The sequence below is a fragment of the Hyperoodon ampullatus genome (genome assembly GCF_949752795.1).
Source record: "Hyperoodon ampullatus genome assembly, chromosome: 8".
Classification (NCBI taxonomy): Eukaryota; Metazoa; Chordata; class Mammalia; order Artiodactyla; family Ziphiidae; genus Hyperoodon; species Hyperoodon ampullatus.
This window is the reverse complement of record NC_136921.1, coordinates 19,492,628-19,510,947: the sequence shown is the minus strand read 5'-3', so window position 1 is coordinate 19,510,947 and position 18,320 is coordinate 19,492,628.

Here is an 18,320-nt window from a genome sequence, read left to right as displayed (position 1 = left end):
AGGTGTTGTTTTAAATCTCTTTTTCTAATCTTGAGGATCTTAAAAAAATATCATCAGCTTCCTTTATTTGCCTAATTTCCAACCTAAAAATTCCTAAGATGACCAGTGTAAAAAGTGGCGGGTCGCCGAGTAGAGGGAGGAAGAAAGAGGTAAAAAGAAGGAATAAACTATACTTAGAGCTGTTCCACCATCGTCTAAGAGATCCCCAGGCTGATCTCGCCCAAGTCTCAGTCCCTCCGGGCTCTCTGAAGGACACTGAGGGGACCCCTGGTCACGACTTCCCAAAGGAGACAGTCTCCCAAGACAGATACCTTCCCTGGCCACTCGCGCAGCTCCCCCTGGTCGCTTGGACCAACGCTCAGAACTCACACCGCCGCCGCCATGTTGTCGTCTCTATAGATACAGGACGCACGGGACACGGCGTCTCCTGGTATCCCAGGGCAACGACGGCTACCCGAAGGAGTCAAGAATCAGAGAAGGCGAAAGCTCCGCCCAACTTTAACGCTCACCACCTTTTTTGCTCAGCGGCCATGGCTCACGGGCCCAGCCGCTCCGCGGCATGTGGGATCTTCCCGGACCGGGGCACGAACCCGTGTCCCCTGCATCGGCAGGCGGACTCTCAACCACTGCGCCACCAGGGAAGCCCACCACCATTTTTTATTCTCCGACTTTCCCTGCTAGCAGTAACTGTCTTCTACCAGTCGCAACACAGTTGTCGTGACGTCCCCGCAATCCTGTCTTTAGTGGAAGACCAAATTCAAAGGAGGCTACTACAAGGACTTGTCACACCAGTGGGAGTTGTTTCTGTTCTTTTCCGATACCCCTCGGTGACATAGGGTCAGAATCTCAACTGGAACTTTATTCTGTGATTGCAGTTGTTAACTTAAAAGCAGCCGGTAATTATTTCTTATTTGCATATTGCTTTGCAAATTAATTCCTTTTGCAGGTGGAAGAGAATGTGTTCTAGGCATTTTCTCCTAGCATTTCCTCCTGCCCAGCACAAAGCTAACTCTTTTGAAGGGATCTGAAGGTGAATGTATGAAGAAGACATTATTACACATAATATGGATTTTTGGAAGCCCATTGGTTCATTTGTTTGTATGTCCTTTGGGAGGAAGAGTCTCATTTGGTGAAGACTCCTTAGGTGGGTGAAGCTGAAAATCTCAGAGTTCATTCATGGGCAATTAAAGAGGTTTCACTACCCAGGACAGTGATGGAGGTGGGTGTTGGGGGAGAGAACTTAGAGACTCTAGGAGTAAACCCAGAAAACAAACTCTCATTTTGGGAAAGTTGGACTATATATGTGAAAGGTGAAAGATAGACTAAGATGACAGTGTTGCCTGAGTTGGCCTGGGAGATCACATGGCCAGAGGCCAGCTGGATTGGAGGGAAGGGTCAGACCAGGGGGCCCATTAAGTTATGCCAGCACAGTTAGGTCTGGAGTTTTCTTGGGATCGAGGAATGTGGAACTCAGTAAGCTTTTCACTGGTTTTAACGTTATTCTCAGAATAGGAAACTTGTACTTTGGACGTTACCACTTTTATGTTGTTTGTGGCTTCTATAATGATTTCTTTTTTGTTTTCCTCTAAGCTCTTTTTGAAATGGTCAGCCTGACTCAGCTGGACCTTAGGAACAGGGAAAGGGACCTGTTTGTCCATTCTTAGGCCAAATAGGGAGCAGTGACTCTGGGGGCAAGGCTTGGTGGTGGCCTCAGGAATCTCAGCGAGAAAACCCTAAGGGGGTTAGGGTTAGAAAAGCTTATTCTCGGGATTTCCCTGGTGGTCCAGTAGTTAAGACTCCATGCTCCCAATGCAGGGGGCCCAGGTTCGATCCCCGGTCAAGGAACTAGATCCCACATGCTGTAACTAAGAGCCTGCATGCCACAACTAAAGATTCTGCACACCACAACAAAGATCCTGAGTGGCACAAATAGGACCTGGTGCAGCCAAATAAATAAAGATTTTAAAGAAAAAAAGCTTATTCTAGGAGCCACACATCCTTGTGCCTCTTCACTGAAGGAGTGTCCCTCCAGAGCTGGCCTGCTCAAACCTTGGTGGATTCTGGGCTTGGGACGGTGAGAAGGGATTCGTAGTTGGTCCTCTGTGGGCTCTACTTCTGCAAGTTTCTAGCTGCCTCCTGGGAGTTCTGCTGGTGAGTGACCTTGACTGGTATGGTGGACTCCCAGGGAGAGGCCCAAGCTGGACTTTGCCCCAGGAAGCAAACAGCATGGAAAGGGGTGTGGCAAGGGGTTGAACCCGAGGAAGGGAGAGGAAGTTGGGTTTGCCACAGAAGTCCCTCATTTCAGGATCCCGGAACGTGTGGGAAATAATGGATGCTGGGTCCTGGTGACCGTCTCCTCCATGGACCCAAGGAAGACAACAGGGTGGTGCTATTTTGTTCAAGGCTATGAACAAGTGTGGGTGATGATTCAGTATACTGATGAAGACCAGGATGTGAAAGAAAGGGAGGAAAGAAGATGAGTAGGAGGACTCTGATCCTCCTGGCTGGAAGCAGAGAAGTGGGGGTAATAAAGATAAAGCACACTCCATGATCTGGGCTTCAGCACACACAAAAATATCTTTTCTAAGCCTTTTTCCCATAGCCATCCCCCCTCAAACATGAAATAGAGAAGACTCTGGGCTGGGAAATCAGGCAGACCTGAGATTGATCCTGACTGCCACTTACTGGCTGTATGACCTTGGGCAAGTCCCATGACCTCTCTGAGCCTCATCTTTTACCTGGGGATAATTATCAAAAGGCCTCTGTAGGGACTGAGTGATCAGCTATGTAAAGTATTTGACACATGGTAGACAATCAACAAAGTTACACACATACACACACACACATACACACAGAGGAGGGTCACTCACTATGTGGGAGGCCCTAGAATTTTGCCTCTTGGCTCTCTGCTCACCCTCGCCTCCTACCACCTCCCAGCCTCTCTGCTGCACACTGGAGAAGTGGAAAGTTTTTCTCCTCTCCACAACCTCCTCTTTTGTTTCTCCAAGAAGGAGGCTGCCTTGCTGCTCCAGCGTGGAGAAAGACAAAAAGAGATGCCAGGGTGATCTGCTGTCCAGCTGGCAAGTCACGCAGCTCCAGGACTTGCAAAACCCTCTCCCACTTTCCTTCCCCTGCAACTCTGACTCAGTTTCCAGTGTTGCTTCTGAAATCAGGTCAGCATCGAAGATGTACTTAAGTTAGGGGAGGGAAATGAGGAAGTGGGTACTCCCACAGAAGCTCCTGACCTCCGAAATTAGTAGGGTAAATCTTCTAAGCCCAGCCTGATAGATGAAGAGGAGACTATAGCTAAGAGGGCCACTGGGGTTGTTCAAGGTTGGATCTAGGAGCAGGCATGGAGCACTCTCTGCATTACACTGCCATGGTCCCCTGGGTTGCTTGGTGTGGAGAGGGTGTGTCAGGAGACTGATGGCACCTCCAGCCTGAAAGGGCTGCCAGGGCACAAATTTGGCAGGGGCTGGGGGAAGACTGCCATATGGCAAGGTAATTCAAAAGAAAGAGTTCCATTCTGCCTGAGACCCCTATAGGTTTTTCTAACTCTCTTGTGTCAACCCAAAGCCCCTCTTCAAATTGCTTCCTCTACTCAGTGTCCCCATCAAATGGTGAATGGGCACACAGGCCAACAGTAGGGGCATGGACGGAAAATGACATGAGGCTCAATCCCAGAAGACCGAGTTCAAGTCCTGATTCTACCATTTAAGAGCTGAGCTGGGACTTCCCTGGTGGCCCAGTGGTTAAGACTCTGTGCTCCCACTGCAGGGGGCATGGGTTCGATCCCTGGTCAGGGATCCTGCATGCTGCGTGGTGCGGCCAAAAAAAAAGGTTAAAAAAGAAAAAGAGCTGAGCAATTTTTTTTTTCGTTACGCGGGCCTCTCACTGTTGTGGCCTCTCCCGTTGCGGAGCACAGGCTCCGGACGCGCGCGGACGCGCAGGCTCAGCGGCCATGGCTCACGGGCCTAGCCGCTCCGCGGCATGTGGGATCTTCCCAGACCAGGGCACGAGCCCGTGTCCCCTGCATCGGCAGGCGGACTCTCAACCACTGCGCCACCAGGGAAGCCCAGACCTGAGCAATTTGAGGCAAATCATTAAACATTCCAGAGCCTCACTTTCCCCACCTGTAAAATGGGGGCAAACAGAGGTAGCATTCAAAATACTTAAAAATTGGTAAGTTATGGGTACTGACCTATGAGAATGGACACCAGGAGGCCTTAGCGCCAGAGCTGGGTCCTGGGAGGCCACATTATGACAGGCCTTAACCTTTTAGTGGCTGGGTTGTGGGGAAGCCTGCAGGTGTGGAGAGAGGACTGGGAGAGCAGCCCCAGCAGTGGAGAACTCAGCCAGTGACTACTCACCAACTAGTACCAAAGTATTTCCAGATTTTAACAACCAGTACAGCTACACTGGATAGTGATGGCATATTGGTTGCAAGTGAGACCTGAGGAAAAATCCTACCTCACCAGCTACTGTATACATGGTTATTTATTTTAAGCCAAAACTTGAAGTGTCTCTCCTTCTAATTCCTCCTGATTGGTAGAGGACCTGCCACCACGTCTAACTGGTCTGTCCCTCTAGCCTGTGCAGGCTTCTTCTCTGTGTTAGCTCTCCCAGCTGTCTTCCCCTACACCATCTCCTACAGGCCCTCCAGCTCCATGCCCCTCTGACCAGCACCATGGACAGCTCCAGCTGACCAGCCCATCCTAGGCCATCCCCTGCCCCCTGCCTTCTCTCTCCTCTTACCCCACACATGCCAGCACAGAAACCCTGAGGTATGAACTGAATGTAGGTCACCCCTGAGAAAACAGTACAGTGGAGTGGTTCAGAACAAGCTCTGAAGTAAAGCAGACTGGATTTGAATCCCAACCCACCAGCTCACAGCTGTTTGATCTTATTCCTCCATTTCTATAAGACCCAGCCTGCTTTTTTGTCAACAGTGAAAACTTTAACCGCTACCTCGAAGGTCGTAAGGTTTAAGTGGGATAAAAGGTTTAAAGAACTTAGCACAGTGCCTGGCTCATTATATGTTCTGAATAAATGAAGAACACCATTATTCTGTGACTTTCTATCCTATTTAATTCCTCAAACCCTTTTCCAACCCATCTCTGATGAGGGCCCTCTCTCAGGTAAAGGTATTATAACATGACCACCAGCTTAGTGTAGCTGGCCTCCTTTGGTGTGAAAGTTGGCTTGGACTTCAAAGATGGTAAGGAAGCCAACCTTTGGTCCATGAGATTCTCTTTTTATTAGATTATTTTTTTGCATTAAAAAAATGTTGAGTTAATTTTAGATGTACACCAAAATAGTACAAGTGGTTCTCATAAACCCTTCATCCAGTTTCCCCTTAGGTTAACATCTTACGTGACCATAGGACACTTATCAAAAAGAAGAAATTAATGTTGGTACAATGATACTATTAACAAAATTATAGAATTTATTTAGATTTCACAAGTTTGTCCACAAATGTCCTTTTCTTGTTTCAGTATCCAATCCAGGATCCCACCTGGGGCATTTCCTGAGACTTTCCTTGTTTTTCATGACCTTGATTCTTTTGAAGAGTACTGTCAATTGTTTTGTAGAATATTCCTCAATCTGGGCTTGTTTCTCGTGATTAGAGTAAAATGTGCATTATTGGGAAGCATAACACAGAGTTATAGGCCCTTCTCAGTGCATGATATCAGAGGGTACATCGTGTCAATATGTATTAATGGTGATGTTAACTTTGATCACTTGGCTAGAGTGGTGTCTGCCAGGATTCTCCACTGTAAACTTGCTCTCTCCTCCTCTTTATTAGATTTTGAAGATGCCCATCTTCTACTTCTCTAGAATTAAGGTTCAGAACCAAGAAAACTGTCCTTGCTGTAACCCATCCATCTGTACACTCCCAACCACTCCTGAGCCATACCCATTCCCTATGACCTGCCTGGTCACTTTCCTGTGAGTTTTCTTTTTTCCTTTATACACACACACACACACACACACACACACACTCCTTTCCTTTCTTTCTTTCTTTTTTTTAAACATCTTTATTGGAGTATAACTGCTTTACAATGGTGTGTTAGTTTCTGCTGTATAACAAAACAAAGTGAGTCAGCTATATGTACACATATATCCCCATATCTCCTCCCTCTTGCATCTCCCTCCCACCCTCCCTATCCCACCCCTCTAGGTGGTCACAAAGCACTGAACTGATCTCCCTGTGTTATATGGCTACTTCCCACTAGCTATCTATTTTACATTTGGTAGTATATATAAGTCAGTGCTAGTCTTCATCCCAGCTTACCCTTCCCCCTCCCCGTGTCCTCAAGTCCATTCTCTACATCTGTGTCTTTATTCCTGTCGTGCCCCTAGGTTCTTCATAACCTTTTTTTTTCTTTTTTTTTAGATTCCATATATATGTGTTAGCATACGGTATTTGTTTTTCTCTTTCTGACTTACTTCACTCTGTATGACAGACTCTGGGTCCATCCACCTCACTGCAAATAACTCAATTTCGTTTCTTTTTATGGCTGAGTAATATTCCATTGTTTATATGTGCCACGTCTTCTTTATCCATTCATCTGTCGATGGACACTTAGGTTGCTTCCATGTCCTGGCTATTGTAAATAGTGCTGCAATGAACATTATGGTACATGACTCTTTTTTTTTTTTTTTTTTTTTTTTTTTTTTTTTTTTTTTTGTGGTACGCGGGCCTCTCACTGTTGTGGCCTCTCCCGTTGCGGAGCACAGGCTCCGGATGCACAGGCTCAGCAGCCATGGCTCACGGGCCCAGCCGCTCCGCGGTATATGGGATCCTCCCAGACCGGGGCACGAACCCGTATCCCCTGCATCGGCAGGCGGACTCTCAACCACTGCGCCACCAGGGAGGCCCCACATGACTCTTTTTGAATTATGGTTTTCTCAGGGTATATGCCTAGTAGTGGGATTGCTGGGTCGTATGGTAGTTCTATTTTTAGTTTTTTAAGGAACCTTCATACAGTTCTCCATAGTGGCTGTATCAATTTACATTCCCACTAACAGTGCAAGAGGGTTCCCTTTTCTCCACACCCTTTCCATCATTTATTGTTTGTAGATTTTTTGATGATGGCCTTTCTGAAAGGTGTGAGGTGATACCTCATTGTAGTTTTTTTTTTTTTTTTTTTTTGTGGTATGCGGGCCTCTCACTGTTGTGGCCTCTCCCGTTGCGGAGCACAGGCTCCGGATGCGCAGGCTCAGCAGCCATGGCTCACGGGCCCAGCCGCTCCGCGGCATATGGGATCCTCCCAGACCGGGGCACGAACCCGTATCCCCTGCATCGGCAGGCGGACTCTCAACCACTGCGCCACCAGGGAGGCCCTCATTGTAGTTTTGATTTGCATTTCTCTAATGATTAGTGATGTTGAGCATTCTTTCATATATTTGTTGGCAATCTATATATTCTTTGGAGAAATGTCTATTTAGGTCTTCTGACCATTTTTGGATTGGGTTGTTTTTTGATATTGAGCTGTATGAGCTGCTTGTAAATTTTGGAGATTAATCCTTTGTCAGTTGCTTCATTGACAAATAATTTCTCCCATTCTGAGGGTTGTATTTCGTCTTGTTTATGGTTTCCTTTGCTGTGCAAAAGCTTTTAAGTTTCAATAGGTCCCACTTGTTTACTTTTGTTTCTATTTCCTTTTCTCTAGGAGGTGGGTCAAAAAGGATCTTGCTGTGATTTATGTCATAGAGTGTTCTGCCTATGTTTTCCTCTAAGAGTTTTACAGTGTCTGGCCTTACATTTAGGTCTTTAATCCATTTTGAGTTTATTTTTGTGTATAGTGTGAGGGAGTGATCTAATTTCATTCTTTTACATGTAGCTCTCCAGTTTTCCCAGTACCACTTATTGAAGAGGCTGTCTTTTCTCCATTGTATATTCTTGCCTCCTTTATCAAAGTAAGCTGACCATAAGTGCATGGGTTTATCTCTGGAATTTCTATCCTGTTCCATTGATCTATATTTCTGTTTTTGTGCCAGTACCATACTGTCTTGATTACTGTAGACTTGTAATATTGTCTGAAGTCAGGGAGCCTGATTCATCCAGCTCCATTTTTCTTTCTCAAGATTGCTTTTGCTATTCGGGGTCTTTTGTGTTTCCATACAAATTGTGAAATTTTTTGTTCTAGTTCTTTGAAAAATGCCATTAGTAGTTTGATAGGGATTGCATTGACTCTGTAGATTGCTCTGGGTAGAATAGTCATTTTTACAATGTTGATTCTTCCAATCCAAGAACATGATATATCTCTCCATCTGTTTGTACCATCTTTAATTTCTTTCATCAGTGTCTTATATTTTTCTGCATACAGGTCTTTTGTCTCCTTAGGTAGGTTTATTCCTAGGTATTTTATTCTTTTAGTTGCAGTGGTAAATGGCAGTGTTTCCTTAATTTCTCTTTCAGATTTTTTGTCATTAGTATATAGGAATGCAAGAGATTTCTGTGCGTTAATTTTGTATCCTGCTACTTTACCAAATTCATTGTTTAGCTCTAGTAGTTTTCTGGTAGAGTCTTTAGGATTCTCTATGTATAGTATCGTGTCATCTGCAAACAGTGACAGCTTTACTTCTTCTTTTCCGATTTGGATTCCTTTTATTTCTTTTTCTTCTCTGATTGCTGTGGCTAAAACTTCCAAAACTATGTTGAATAATAGTGGTGAGAGTGGGCAATCTTGTCTTGTTCCTGATCTTAGTGGAAATGGTTTCAGTTTTTCACCACTGAGAATGATGTTGGCTGTAGGTTTGTCATATATGGCCTTTACTATGTTGAGGTAAGTTCCCTCTATGCCTATTTTCTGGAGGGTTTTATCATAAATGGGTGTTGAATTTTGTCAAAAGCTTTTTCTGCATCTATTGAGATGATCATATGGTTTTTCTCCTTCAATTGGTTAATATGGCGTATCACATTGATTGATTTGTGTATATTGAAGAATCCTTGCATTCCTGGGATATATCCCACTTGATCATGGTGTATGATCCTTTTAATGTGCTGTTGGATTCTGTTTGTTAGTATTTTGTTGAGGATTTTTGCATCTATGTTCATCAGTGATATTGGCCTATAGTATTCTTTCTTTGTGACATCTTTGTCTCATTTTGGTATCAGGGTGATGGTGGTCTCATAGAATGAGTTTGGGAGTGTTCCTCCCTCTGCTATATTTTGGAAGAGTTTGAGAAGGATAGGTGTTAACTCTTCTCTAAATGTTTGATAGAATTCACCTCTGAAGCCATCTGGTCCTGGGCTATTGTTTGTTGGAAGATTTTTAATCACAGTCTCAATTTCAGTGCTTATGATTGGTCTGTTCATATTTTCTATTTCTTCCTGGTTCAGTTCCAGAAGGTTGTGCTTTTCTAAGAATTTGTCCATTTCTTCCAGGTTGTCCATTTTATTGCCATATAGTTGCTTGTAGTAATCTCTCATGGTCCTTTGTATTTCTGCAGTGTCAGTTGTTACTTCTTCTTTTTCATTTCTAATTCTATTGATTTGAGTCTTCTCCCTTTTTTTCTTGATAAGTCTGGCTAATGGTTTATCAATTTTTTTTATCTTCTTAAAGAACCAGCTTTTAGTTTTATTGATCTTTGCTACTGTTTCCTTCATTTCTTTTTCATTTATTTGTGATCTGATCTTTATGATTTCTTTCCTTCTGCTAACTTTGGGGGTTTTTTGTTCTTCTTTCTTTAATTGCTTTAGGTGTAAGGTTAGGTTGTTTATTTGAGATGTTTCTTGTTTCTTGAGGTAGGATTGTATAGCTATAAACTTCCCTCTTAGAACTGCTTTTGCTGCATCCCATAGGTTTTGGGTTGTTGTGTTTTCATGGTCATTTGTTTCTAGGTATTTTTTGATTTCCTCTTTGATTTTTTTGGTGATCTCTTGGTTATTAAGTAGTGTATTGTTTAGCCTCCATGTGTTTGTATTTTTTACAGATTTTTTCCTGTAATTGATATCTAGTCTCATAGCATTGTGGTCAGAAAAGATACTTGATATGATTTCAATTTTCTTAAAATTAACAAGGCGTGATTTGTGAACCAAGATATGATCTATCCTGGAGAATGTTCCATGAGCACTTGAGAAGAAAGTGTTTTCTGTTGTTTTTGGATGGAATGTCCTATAAATATCAATTAAGTTCATCTTGTTTAATGTATCATTTAAAGCTTGTGTTTCCTTATTTATTTTCATTCGGATGATCTGTTCATTGGTGAAAATGAGGTGTTAAAGTCCCCTACTATGATTGTGTTACTGTCGTTTTCCCCTTTTATGGCTGTTAGCATTTGCCTTATGTATTGAGGTGCTCCTATATTGGGTGCATAAATATTTACAATTGTTATATCTTCTTGTTGGATCTATCCCTTGATCATTATGTAGTGTCCTTCTTTGTCTCTTGTAATAGTCTTTACTTTAAAGTCTGTTTTGTCTGATATGAGAATTGCTACTCCAGCTTTCTTTTGATTTCCATTTGCATGGAATATCTTTTTCCATCCCCTCACTTTCAGTCTGTATGTGTCCCTAGGTCTGAAGTGGGTCTCTTGTAGACAACATATATATGGGTCTTGTTTTTGTATCCATTCAGCCAGTCTATGTGTTTTGGTTGGAGCATTTAATCCATTTACATTTTAGGTAGTTATCAATATGTATGTTCCTATTAACATTTTCTTTATTGTTTTGGGTTTGTTATTGTAGGTCTTTTCCTTCTCTTGTGTTTCTTGCCTAGAGAAGTTCCTTTATCATTTGTTGTAAAGCTGGTTTGGTGGTGCTGAATTCTCTTAGCTTTTGCTTGTCTGTAAAGGTTTTAATTTCTCCATCAAATCTGAATGAGATCCTTGCTGGGTAGAGTAATCTTGATTGTAGGTTTTTCCCTTTCATCACTTTTTTAAAAATTTATTTATTTTAGGCTGCGTTGGGTCTTCATTGCTGTGCTGGGCTTTCCCTAGTTGTGGTGAGCGGGGGTTACTCTTTGTTTTGGTGCGTGGGTTTCTCATTGCGGTGGCTCCTCTTGTTGCAGAGCATGGGCTCTTGGTGCGTGGGCTTCAGTAGTTGTGACTCATGGGCTCTAGAGCACAGGCTCAGTAGTTGTGGCATACGGGCTTAGCTGCTCTGCCGCATGTGGGATCTTCCCGGACCAGGGCTCAAACCCATGTCCCCTGCATTGGCAGGCGGATACTTAATCACTGTGCCACCAGGGAAGCCCTCCCTTTCATCACTTTAAATATGTTCTGCCACTCCCTTCTGGCTTGCAGAGTTTCTGCTGAAAGATCAGCTGTTAACCTTATGAGGATTCCCTTGTATGTTATCTGTTGTTTTTCCCTTGCTGCTTTTAATATTTTTTCTTTGTATTTAGTTTTTGATAGTTTGATTAATATGTGTCTTTGTGTGTTTCTCCTTGGATTTATCCTGTATGGGACTCTCTGCACTTCCTGGACTTGATTAACTATTTCCCTTCCTATATTAGGGAAATTTTCAACTATGATCTCTTCAAATATTTTCTCAGTCCCTTTCTTTTTCTCTTCTTCCTCTGGGACCCCTATAATTCGAATGTCAGTGCATTTAATGTTGTCCCAGAGGTCTCTGAGACAGTCCTCAATTCTTTTCATTCTTTTTTCTTTATTCTTCTCTGCAGGATTTATTTCCACTATTTTATCTTCCAGGTCACTTATCCGTTCTTCTGCCTCAGTTATTCTGCTATTGATTCCTTCTAGAGAATTTTAAATTTCATTTATTGTGTGTTTCATCCTTGTTTGGTTGCTCTTTAGTTCTTCTAGGTCCTTGTTAAACGTTTCTTGTATTTTCTCCATTCTATTTCCAAGATTTTGGGTCATCTTTACTATCATTACTCTGAATTCTTTTTCAGGTAGACTGCCTATTTCCTCTTCATTTGTTTGGTCTGGTGGGTTTTTATCTTGCTCCTTCATCTGCTGTGTGTTTCTCTGTCTTCTCATTTTGCTTAACTTACTGTGTTTGGGGTCTCCTTTTCGCAGGCTGCAGGTTCATAGTTCCTGTTGTTTTTGGTGTCTGCCCCCAGTGGGTAAGGTTGGTTCATTGGGTTGTGTAGGCTTCCTGGTGGAGGGGACTGGTGCCTGTGTTCTGGTGGATGAGGCTGGATCTTGTCTTTCTCGTGGGGAAGACCACATCCAATGGTGTGTTTTGGGGTGTCTGCAACCTTATTATGATTTTAGGCAGCCTCTCTGCTAATGGGTGGGGTTGTGTTCCTGTCTTGCTAGTTGTTTGGCATAGGGTGTCCAGCACTGTAGCTTGCTGGTCTTTGAGTGGAGCTTGGTCTTAGCATTGAGATGGAGATCTCTGGGAGAGCTTTCACCATTTGATATTAAGTGGAGCCGGGAGGTCTCTGGTGGACCAATGTCCTGAACTTGGCTCTCCCACCTCAGAGGTACAGGCCTGACACCCAGCCGGAGCACCAAGACACTTTTGGGAAGTCTGAGGTCTTCTGCCAATGTTCAGTAGGTGTTCTGTAGGAGTTGTTCCACACGTAGATGTATTTCTGATATATTTGTGAAGAAGAAGGTGATCTCCACGTCTTACTCTTCTGCCATCTTGAAGATCTCCTCTTTCTTTCTTTCTTTTTCTTTCTTTCTTTTTGGCCACACCATGTGGCTTGTGAGATCTTAGTTCCCTGACCAGGGATCGAACCTGGGTCCTCAGCAGTGAAAGCGCAGAGTTCTAATCACTGGACTGCCAGGGAATTCCCCTGAGTTTTCTTAAGTTGGACATTCAGAGGTGTGCGCAGAAGCCAGATGCAGACACACTTGGAGTTTATGAGGGTAACAGGGTACTTCTCAGTTCATTTTCATGGACCTTTTGTCAAGGCCCGGAAAGTTTCTGCTTGCAGGGGCACTCTGAGAAAACATGGCCAGCAACTGTATGTGGGAATGTCCAGCCCCTTTCTCAGGTCTGGCCCCAAACTTTGAGCACTTTCTTCAACATATAACATTTGGGTTTTTAAAATCTCTAGTAGCATTCCTTTCTTGGCAATGTATAACTCCTTGCTACCCACTAGCTCAGATCCAGGAACTTCCTTCCTTCCAGAAGGCTCTTCACTACTCCAAGAGTTTGCTATCACCAGATATCCTGCTACCAGAGTAGATACATAGCATTCTTTCAATCGAGTGTGGAGAGATGTGCTTTTCCAACCCTCCCCTTTGTCTCTCTCTGCTCCGAGTCTATTCCAAGTCAGTGTGTCTTCTCACACTGCCCCTTTAGAAGATGAAGAAGCACCACACCTCCTCCAGCCTCATGCAGACTTCATTTTTAAAAAGCTTTTGTGTAAAAGTATATTAAAGGCTTCTGGAGAGCCTCAGGAGATGTCTTCATCAAATCCCATTCCCTCTTTACCCTTTGTTCTGGTTACCATGGCTGTGTAAGAAATAACATCGAGATTTCAAACAACCATTTTATTTTACTTATGATTTTGTGGGTCAGGAATCAAGAAGGGCTTGACCAGGCAGTTCTTACTTGGACTCTGTCATACAGTTACAGTCAGATGTTGGCCAGGGCTGCAGCCTCCTGAAGGCTCCACTGGACTGGACCTCCAAGATGGTGCACTCACACAGCTGATGGTTGATGCTGGCTGCTGGCTGGAAGTTCAGCTAGGCTATGGCTGGGAAAACCTATCCATAACCTTTCCAGCTTAGCAAGCTCAGGGTAGAACCAGGCAGAAGCTACATGGCCTTTTCTGACTTAGTCTCAGTCCAGATTCAAGGGGAGAGCAGTGTCAAATAATTTATGGACATATTTTAACCATTGCCACTCCTATCAAAATGAGATTCTCTCACAGCATCTAAAACATTGTTTTTCCAGGACCACCTTCCTGGAAGGTTCTTAGCCACCCCAGCCCTATCAGATCTTTAGGTGGAGGCTGGGAGTGCATTCGTCCCATTCCTCATCAGTTCCCATCTCCCCCAGTTTGCTGCTGCAGAGGACCTGAGTTCTGGTCTGGACTCTGCTACTGTGTGACCTTGGGAAAGTGACTTCACCTCTACGGGCCTCAGTTTCTTTTCTGCAAAGTAGGAATTGAAAATAACCTCACTTCGCAGGATGTTAGGATTTTAAAAGGATTTTATGTAAATAGCAGACCCAGCAATTGATGCTCCTGATTGTGGAAGAAATATCTGTGGACAAGTCATTTTCCCTCTTGGAGACTTAGTTTATTTATCTCTGAAATGGGGGGTAATTGCCTTATCCTGCTTCCCCATGCACATGAGAGGGGTCTTACACGGACTGCAGGGAGTGCCAGCCCAGAGGTTGAGGCTCCCCAACCCCTACCTGGGTGGGAAGCCCCCTACGTCTATTCCCTGTGCGTGCAAAGCAGCCTGGGTGTGGCCTGAGGCAGCGCAGGCTTGCAAGGTGGGGCCGCTATCTGCCCTACCTGGCCTTATCAGATCCGGGCTGGCCACAGCTCGGCCAGTGGAACAAAGAGGCTTTGAGAACAAGGCTGGGGTGTGGGATGTGGGCCCAAGCTCCCGGAGACGCGCTCCACCCAGGGGACAGAGGGCATGGGTTGGGAGAGCGGCCACCGCCAACACCTGCCAGAAGTTTTCCTGCAGCAGGGGCACCATCTGAGATGGGGAGCAGGGCCTGTGCTCCCCACTGAGGACCTCCATCCCTTCTTTGGGGTGTTTCCTGCTCCAACACTTCGCACCAGGCCCTCACCTCTGCCCCTTTTATGGGGTGAAGCATTTCTCCGCCCCTACTTCCATTTCCCCTCCTGGCACCTACGAGCCCCAGTCGCACTGGCTTGCAGTCCTTGAGCATATGGCCTACGTTCTCCTCCAAGCATCTGCTCCCAATCATCCATCCACCTACCCTTGCCCAAGTCATGCATACCCAGCCCCAAACCACTTCCAGGCAGTGCCCAGACATTGTACATACCATTCCCACCCCTCGTCATCTCTCCCCACTTCCTCCCGTGCGACACTGTAGGGAACTTCTCTCCAAATTTTCACCACCTGCAGAATCTGGCTGAGCCTGGCAGAGGCCCAGGCCCATCGGGGCCAGAGTTTAAGGTTGTATGAGTTATACACTGCACAAGGGCTCTAGGCTGGGCAGACAAGGGGGGCGGGGGGCGGGGCCTGAAATCCAGATGTTTTGCATGCCCCGAAAGACCTCAGTGTGAGGCTTTCTCCTAAACAGACTTCCTGATGCCAGGCCAAGAGAGTTGTCTTTTCTAGTTGCATCTCCTGAAGGGGCATTTTGCTAAGATTTTTAATGAAGGGTCACCTGTTCTGGTTCCCATCCTGGGTCTGCAGGTGCTAACAGCAGGCCTGGCTGCCTAAAGGACTGTTGCATTGGTTCAGCCCTTCCCAACACAGTGCTGCTCTCTGCCAGAAGCCACTCCACAGGCAGCCCCTTTGGGCGGGAGCTGGGGGAGAGGGGTGAGTGTGAGCCACAGGGCTTCGGAAGAGCCATGCCCAGTGGTGATGGGGTCTTTCCAAACGAGAGAGGAGGCTGCAAGGACAGCTTGGGGATGGGTACCTGAGGAGAGGCCTCGCACAGACTAGTTGGGAAGGCAGGTGCAGTGGTGCCTGTGTTGTGGGCAGTCTGCTCAGACAGCTTTAGAGGTCTCACAGCCAGGAGGCTCCCCTACTTTGTCTCCTGGACTCCCACAAGCCAGGTCTCCCCGAGCACCTGACACTTCAGCATGGTCTTCTATTTTTTTTTTTTTTTAGTCTTTCTTTCTTTCTTTCTTTCTTTGGCTGCGCTGGGTCTTAGTTGCGGCATGCGGGATCTTTTAGTTGTGGCATGCGGGATCTTTAGTTGTGGAGTGTGAACTCTTAGTTGTGGCATGCAGGATCTATCTCCCTGACCAGGGATCAAACCCGGGCCCCCTGCATTGGGAGCGTGGAGTCTTAGCCATTGGGCCAGCAGGGAAGTCCCTCAGCATGGTCTTGCACTTTGCCTGGGCCCAGATATCAGGGGCTACTCTGAATCTCCTCCCCATGCACTTCCGGGATGGGGGTAGGGGTGCAGGCAGAGAGAGCAAGAGCCTGGAGGGTCCCTTGAACCCAGGTAGACCAGCCTTGGACAATGAAAAGAGAGGATATCTCTATGGGCAAGAAATCCCTGGACATGTCCCTTGAAGGTGTGAACACTAAGGCCAGAGAAGGACCAAGGTCAAGGACGTGGGGGAGCTGGATCTCATGTTTAAAAACTCAAAGTTGATGTGTGCTCCTTCCTTGCCCTCATTGCTCATCTGAACTGGCTTCAAGTCCTGGTCATTCTGCTGCCTAAATGTCCCCTTCTTTCTGACCCCACGGCCCCTCTTCAGTCCAGGTCACCAACTTCTCTGCCCAGTAAATGAACTCCCTGCTTCCACAGTTGCCTCTCTGGTCTGTGCTCCACAGTGCAGCCGGGTAAGCTTTCTGAAACAATCTAGTTGCAAGTTTTTCCAGACTTCAGACCTCCTGGGTGCTCCCCAAGCCCCCGAGATAAAGTCCAAATTTGGGGAACACAAGGATCTGTGTTGTCTAACTCCGGCCAGCTCTCTACATCAGCTTCGCCATGCCCATCTGCGCCAGATGGCTTTGAGACACTGACCTAATGCTGGTTCCTCCAAGCCTTTGCATTTACCATGTCTTCAGCCTGGATCCCTTCCTTTACTTAGCTGCCATGCAAACTTCTCCTTGCTCTACCTGCAGCATCCTCACCTCCAGGAAGTCTTCCTAGTTCCCAGCACCTCCATGGCACTCTCATAGCCCCTGTGAGGATGTCAGCCACAACACTCAACATATGGTGTGGACATTTGTCTCCCCATGCTGCTCCCTGCCACCCGGGAGCTCACTGAGTACAGGGACTGCCTCTTTTCCTCATTCTGACACAGTGCCTAGCACAAGGGTGTCCAGCAAATGATGACCAAACACGACCATTGTGGATGCAGCTGCCTTGGGGGCTGAGCTTAGGCCCGAGAGGGAAGGCAGGCATGGGGCCAGTAGCTACCCGGGCCTGGGCTGTATGGTTGACCTTCCTCTGGGCCTCAGCATCGTACAAAGGATAAGCAAGCTGGGTTCTGGTGGGAGGGATTGAGGTGATCGCACTGCAGAGGTGGAGGATGACTTTCCAGGCTGTCTCTGCTTGTCCAGCTGGCACTGCCACTGCAGTTCTGGGCCACTATTCCCAGAAAAACTGCAGGGCCTCACCTCTACCCCAGGGTTGGTCTTTTGAGGGTCTGAATTCAAAGTGTTTTTCTGAATCTTTGCAGCCATCTCTGTCTGAAGAATAAATGTGTTTCCTGAGGAGACTCTTACAGAACAGAAAGGTCTAGGGACACCAAATGGCTCTGTGTCTGCAGGACAAAGTATGCCCAGGCCCCATAGGAGAGGCAGGTAGGCCCCCCATAGGGGAGAGTCTCGATCTTTCTACCCCGCACCACCCTCTCCCCCAACCATGAAAATTTTCTATAAAAGAAGGAATGTGCAAATGAATGGACAAGAGCCTCCTGACCTTGACCTTTTGTTTCTCACTGCAAATGAGTTCATAGATGTTCTGGTCCCTATGAACCTGGTCCATGAGAGTCTGCCACAAGGTGATGAGTAGTACACTCTAGGTGGTCTGACAAAACAGATTTCCGGTCCTGAAATGCTAAGAGTGCCTTCTGGGAAGGACCCAAGTTCACCAAGGGAAAAGCCTTGTGGTAAGAACAGTGGACCTGCGAGCAAGATGCATGAGTTCAAATCTTGCTTCTGTCACTTGCTGCATAATCTTGGGCAAGTTACTTAACCTCCCCATACTTCTGCGTTCTCATCTGGAAAATGGTAAGATTACAGTATATACCACAAAGGGTTGCTATGAAAATGAAGTGGGTGCTACATGTAAAGCACTTAGAACAATGCCTGTCAATGGTTAGTCTTCATTAGATGATAGCAGTTGTCATTCTAGTCTGTGGGGGCCTATTCCTCCCAGATGACACAGTCTCCAGGGCAATGAAGTTTTCTCTGGAGTTTTCCTTCATGGAGGCGGGGATGGTAAGGTAAGAGTCTGGGCAGTCATGCCCCCACACTTCCAACACAGAAGTCTCTGTCAGAGGATAGAACCTGAGCAGGGGTGTCCTTTAACAACTGGCCCTCCATGGTCAGGGGAGCTCTAATTTGTAGCATATGCCCATTTCTATGGTGTAAATATGCCCACTATGGCCTATTTCAACTGGCTCACAATATTCCTGAAAATTTAACAACTGTGTCAAAGGACCTGGGAGTCTCAGATGGTCTATAATGAGTACAGAAAAACCTGCCATGGGATACAGAAACCAAGAGAAAAGGAAGAAGAGGGTCATCCTGTCTTGGCAATAAACTGGCAT